Here is a 6890-nt window from a genome sequence, read left to right as displayed (position 1 = left end):
AAATATATCTGTATCCTGTACATATGTTTTAGATCATCAGATCTCAGTGTGCTTCTTAACCCAACATTATAGATACTTTTTCTTTTTTCTTCATGCTAAAGAAATCTAGATTTACTGCAATAAAATAAGGGGAGTAATAATTTTAAAAAATGTGTATGGGCACATGCAAACCATACACATAAACCTTTACAATCTATACACACAAAACAAATCTCTATGACTTTTTTTGCTTTTAAATATAGATTTTGCTACTCAGCCATCATCTAAATGATTTAAATGCAAACTGTCATTTATTGATGGCCACCGTTATATCAAGCATTAATGTACATTAACGGTCTCACATAATGCTCGCACATCTCTATGACATAGATGCTATTATTATACCCACTTTACAGATGAGGATAATGAGGTAGCAAGAGATTAAGCAACTTTCCTAAAGTCAGGTGACTACTAAATTGTAGAACTGCGACTGGAATTCTGGACTATTTGAAGGCCAAGCTTGGTCCATACTGCTTCCTGACACGGACAAGAATAGTGAAAGACGGGATGGAGAAAGAATTAATGGCTAGATCATGAGGGTCTCACAGAGGCTGGAGGTTTGCTGGGAAATTTAGACTTTCTCTTAAAGACTATAACACATCACCGAAGAATTTATATAGTAATATTTGTTAAGTTTTTTCCCCTAATTATATAATATTTAACTTAAATTCTGATTATAAAAAATAATACAATAAATGCCCCCTCAATTTTTGGAAGCTCAGAAAAGAAAACATAAAAGTCAATGTGCCAACACTCAGACATAAGCACTTTTAAGGGGTGTCTTAGTCATCTAGTGCCGGTACAACACAAATACCACAAGTGGATGGCTTTAACAAAGAGAAATTTATTTCCTCACAGTAAAGTAGGCTGAAAGTCCAAATTCAGGGTGTCAGCTCCAGGGGAAGACTTTCTCTGTCAGCCATCTCATCAATGTTCCCCCCAGACTAGGAGCTTCTCGGCGCAGGGACCCTGTGTCCAAAGGATGCGCTCTGCTCCTGACACTGCTTTCTTGGTGGTATGAGGTCCCCCTGTCTCACTGCTCACTTCTGTCTTTTATATCTGAAGAGATTGCTTCAGGACACAATCCAATCTTGTAAACTGAGTCCTGCCTTACTAACACAACTGCTGCCCATCCTCCCTCATTAACATTGTAGAGGCAGGATTTAAAACACATAGGAAAATCACACGATACCGGGAATCATGGGCCAGCCCAGCTGATACACACATTTTTTTTAGGGGACATAATTCAATCCATGACAAGGGGTGAGAGGTTACATAAGCACAGTGGTACCATCTTAGTGTATTTCATTCAGATCTTTTGTATAGTTTCCCATCCAATCATTAAAAAATATTCATGGAGTGTTTATTTGATAACTGAGCACAATGCTAAGCACTGAAGATACACTAGTAAACGCGACAAATAGGTTCCTCTCCTTGCGGAGCTCACTGTATAGAGACAGAAACAAACACTGAACAAGGAATTTTAGATGCCATATGTGCTTTGAAAGGGGTGGGAGAATGGGATCCAATGGAAGCAAGAAATATGGGGACCTAATCTGGCTGAGAGGGCAGTGGTGGTTCAGTGGTAGAATTCTCACCTCCATGCAGGAGACCCGGGTTCCGTTCCTGACCAAGGCACTACATGCACAGCCACAGCTCATCTGTCAGTGGAGGCTTGTGTGTTGCTATGATGCTGAACAGTCTTCAAAGAAAAGTCCAGGCTAAGACAGACTAAAAAGAAAGGCTTGGTAATCTGCTTACAAAAAATTAGCCAGTGAAAACCCTATGGACCACAACGATCCAATCCACAACTGATCATGGGGATGGCGCAGGACCGGGTCGGATTTCTTCCATTGTGCATGGGGTCACCATGAATCAGGGCAGCTAGACAGCAGCTAACAACAACAACAACCTGGCTGACGATCCAGTGAAAACTTTCTGGAGGAAACTAAGTTCAGTGTGAGGCTGCATGAAAAAACTGGGTGAAGAGTGGAGAAAGAATTTTCCAACTGGAAGGAACCCAGTGAGGTGAAGCCATCGAAGTGGAAATGTGAGAAAGAGTGTGGCACTTTTGAAGAACAGAGGGTTAGAGATCTGGACAGTGACCAGTTAAGGCAGGACTTTGAAGTCCATTTAACCCTGTTAGACTTCAGCGTAAGAACAATGGAAAGCCATTAAAGTTTCTAAAGCAGCAGAGTTAAATGGAGAGATGGGACTGTTTAATTCAATACTATGGCTCGCTCTGGCTTGAGTGGATGTGTGAAAACCTGATGGGAAGTAGTTGTGTCCAAGTGAGTGATGATGGGAGATTGGACTACAATGGTGTCAGTGTTTGTGTGTGTGTGTGAGAGAGAGATTGAGAGAGAGAAATCTCACTTCACAAACTCAGATAAACAAGAAGCTCTTCCCCCAAAATTCTCTTTAAATATTTCAGTGATTTTTCATCCTCAGCTTCAACAGTCCTTTTCTTCTCTCTCTCTCTCCCTCCCTAAACCCTTCTCTCCTTCTTTCCCTGTCCCTTCACTCCCACACACACACACACACACTTTCACTGCGTCTTCTCTTACACAAGGCAACCCTAACTGCCCCTGATTTCGCTAATTTCACCCATCACTCTGCCCAGTAACTCGCAAACTCACCTATTACCCTTTTCTTTTCTGCATTCACTTTCTTAGAAGGCAAGAGGTGAGTTGTAAATCATTATTTAATTTCTGTTTTATACTCAACTCTTTATTCCACATTAAAGTTATTTTATTGTATAGTATGAAGTGAGAACTTGTCTTTTTTTTTTTTAATCCAAATACTTGGCTGGTTTTTCCAAAGATATGTACTGAATAGTCTCTCTCTTCTCCATTTGTTTTGTACATAATACCTGTATATACAAGGTCTATTTTGGGACTGTTTCTTACAGTATTCTGTCTGTTGGTTCTTACGTTACCATCTTACTGTTCTAATGATTAGATATTGCCTCGGCTAGTCCCACCTGTTGTTTTGTTGTTGTTCTTGCTGTTTGTGTTGTTTTCCAGAAGGCCTTTACAATTATTGAATCGAGTTTTAAAAATGGGACTTAAGTTCAAATTGCATTACACCAATGAATTATTTAGGTCCAATGAAAGTAATGTTTTTATAATAGTCTTTTCAGCCATAAACAATTTCTCGCAATTTATTCAAATCTTATTTCATGTATTTTTTTTTTATTTTAGTTCGTTTTGTTCTGCTTTTTCATTCCCACACATTTCTTAGTCTTAGACAGTATAGGCCTTTGCTGCCGTGGTTAATTATTTTTCCAATCAAAGGCTTGTATCTGGTTATTCTATTCATTAGTCATTTAACAAATATTTATTGAGCATGCACCAAGTAGCAGACACTCTATGTAATAGGTGTTAGTGAGCAAGACAAATGCGGGAGGAAAAATATTTTTTAAAGGAAGTTCAAATGTACTCTGGCACATGTATCAGGAATATTTACCTAATCTCAAGACATTTCTTAAGGAAATGATGCCTAAACTGAGCTCAAATGGGACCCCTAAGTGCATTTGGGAAATCTGTGGGGGAAATTTCAGTTGTCAGAATGAATGAGGATGCCTCTGACATTCTGAGTTGGGAATGCTACTGACATTTTTTATTCCCAGGGTGTTAGAAACAGTTAACATGCTCAACTGCTAACTGAAAATTTGGTAATTCGAGGCCACCCAGAGGCAACTCCGAAAAAAGCCTTGGTGATATGCTTCTGAAAAATCAGCCACTGAAAACCTCATGAAGCACAGTTCTGTTCTGACACATGTGGGGTCCTCATGAGTTGAAATCAACTTGACAGTAACAGGGTTTTTTAGTCAGTAAGTGAAAACATGGCAAAGCTGGGTCAAGGTAGCGAGAGGGATAAAGAGAAATAGGCCAGGAATTTTTGGAGTGAGAATAATGGAGACTTGTGTTATCTAATACGAAAACTCAAGACAGAGCTCTAACAATTGCAATTGTGCATCACTGCCCCAGGAATAGACAGAGCAGTGCAACGAGACCCAAGTACATAATGGATTCCTGTAAATTATAAAGGTGTCATTTTAATCAGTGGGGGAAATATGGATTGATCGGTTGTGCTGAGATAACCATCTAACAGCATAAAAAAGAAATAGAAGTTGATTTTTATTTCCTTAGAATGTTTATCAAAATAAATTCCAGATATATCCAAAATCAAATGGAAAAAGAAGATCACTTAAGGACAAGAATATAACTAAATATATCAAAATATTTTAAATTCTTGAAGTAGAGAAGTTTTTAAAAGCATATTAGTAAAGAAAAAAGCTTAAAGGAAATTAATAACTTTGATAACTTAAAAATGTGAATGTGTATATGTCCAAAATACACCATATTTGGGCTGGAAATTAGGTGATACTATAGAATTATTGCTAACTTTATTAGGTGTAGCAATGATATGTGGTTGTGTAGAAAATTCAATATTTTTAGGAGATACATGCTGAAGTATTTAGAGGTGATATATCATGATTTCTGCAACTTATTTTCAAATGGTTCAGGGAAATATATAGAGACGGTGAACACATCAGAGCAAATATGGAAAAATGTTAATGTGATGGTTAATTTTATATGTCAACTTGGCTAGGCTATGGTAACCAGTTCTTTGGTAAAACATTAGTCTAGTTGCTGTTATAAAGTGATTGTATGTGATTAAATCAGTCACCTCAAATAAAGCAGATTAACTTCCATAACGTGAGAGGGCTTCAGTCAATCTTCTGAAGGATTTATGAGCAAAAAGCAAGTTTTGCTAGGGTGTGTTCTGCCTGCAGACTATAAATAGACGTTTTGCCAGAACACTCTTACTCTTCACTCTTCTCATCACCTGACTTAGGGATTTTGGGACGCAAACCTGCAAGAGTTTCCAGCCTGTCTCCTGACCTATGAAGTTTGGCCTTGCAAGCCCCCCACAATCACATGAGCCAATTCCTTGGAATAAATCTTGATAGATAGATACACAGACAGAGATAGAGGTAGAGATTAGAGACAGAAATAGAAAACGAGATGAGATAGATATATAGATACATCTCATTGCTTCTGTTTCTGTAGACAACCCCTAAGAAAGCTAACAATTGATGAAGACAGATAGAGTATACAAAGAAGTTGTATACAGTACATTGTACACTATAAAACAGTTGGAAAAATGAATTGTAAACAAATTTAAAGGGCAAGTTATACTCTGAAAATTTTTATTTGCAACTTACTGTGCCAGAGAACCTAGAAAAATCTTGCCTTAGCACAAAAGACTTTGGCCATTTACCGCTGGAAAAATATGTCCTTCCTTCATCCAAAAGGGGAAAAAAAAAAAGTCATGGAAAACCGATACCATGAGATCATTGTGCCACAAGGCCTGTATGTAAGTTACAACAAAGAGAGGGAAAAAAAGCGTGAGATTAAAATAATTACAGCTTACTTTATATTATGAAAATGTTTTCATGAATGCTTCTTTGTAATCTTTCCATTAGAGTATAAAGGAAGTCCAGCTCTCTCTACCCTGTGTGAGAAAGGGAAAGTTGTAATTAGATGCCACCCATGACAATCATCCCAGATATTAAAGAGAGGCAGGTCACTTCATGTCAAGGCAGTAACTAGAATGTGTCCATGACGATTTATTGTGGGCAAACCACACTTTTTGTTCATATCCCTTAAGACAGAACTAGTCTCCTACATGGATCTAGGAAACAGATCATGAAATATACCTAGCGAACAGAAGGCTGTGAATCCAGTGCAGATTACATCCCATTATTAATGTTGTTTACTGAGAAAGCAAAGGGGACTTTCTTCAAAAAACAACTATAGCAGTCGAAAGGTTTAAATATATGCATAATAAGCATGAACAAATTTTGTAATTATTCCTAATTTTATCATAAATTAATTTAAATTTAAATAATAGTTTGTTTTTCTTTTTTAAGATGTGAAAGCAAGTTCACAGAGGCATTCAAGTTTACGACCACAACTCAAATTGGTGATAAATGTGTCTTAGTTTCTACTGCTGCTGCAACAGAAATACTACATATAGGTGACTTCAAAGAGCAGAAGTGAACTTTCTCACAATCCTAGAGGCTGAATTTCAAATCAAAGTCTCGGCCATATAATTCCTTCCTTGTTGGTAGCCCTGGGCGTTCCTTGGATCCTTGGCTGGTAGAGGCTTCTCACATGGCACCTGTCTCCTCCCATCTGTGCTTGCCTCCGTGTCTAATCTGCTCATTTGATAACTCAGAAGTGATTCTAACTCATGCACTGATACGGTCTCATTAACAGATACAGAGGTTAGAATTTTGATACATATTTTGGAGGGACACAATTCAATCCATAACAAATAGTAAAACCAAAATTCAAACAAGTGCCTTTTTCCTCTAAAGTCCGTGATTTTATTACTATACCATATAAGTTCTTAGATGAAAAATACATTCCATTAAAACAGTGGAGCCAGAACCTGCCAGACTCTTGAGAGCATGCAGAATTGGTTATAAAAATGTCTCCCTCCTCCTGGCTGGTACTGCTGTTTGATGCCAAGGCCCCTGAGGTTTGGCCCCTAGCCCAGTGTCAGCCTCACCAGCCACCTTTGTGCAATGCCCAGGCTGCACTGCCATCACTAGCAGCCAGGGGACGTGAAGGGCCTTCAAGGTCATTCAAGTGGGCATTGGTTTTAAGAGGTGCAACCTCTTCCATTTCTCTCTTTACTCAAAAAATAGTGACAGAAAATGAAAGTCAAGGCTTCATTGGCCGAGTGAACCTGGCACCAAGTGATTCTCTCCTGAGTTTGAGAGAGGAAAATGCTTTATTATATGAAATACTAATTATGCAGTGCCAGCTATGCTG

The sequence above is a fragment of the Trichechus manatus genome, unplaced genomic scaffold, assembly GCF_000243295.1.
Source record: "Trichechus manatus latirostris isolate Lorelei unplaced genomic scaffold, TriManLat1.0 scaffold00114, whole genome shotgun sequence".
Taxonomy (NCBI): Eukaryota; Metazoa; Chordata; class Mammalia; order Sirenia; family Trichechidae; genus Trichechus; species Trichechus manatus.
This window is presented reverse-complemented; position numbering follows the sequence as displayed.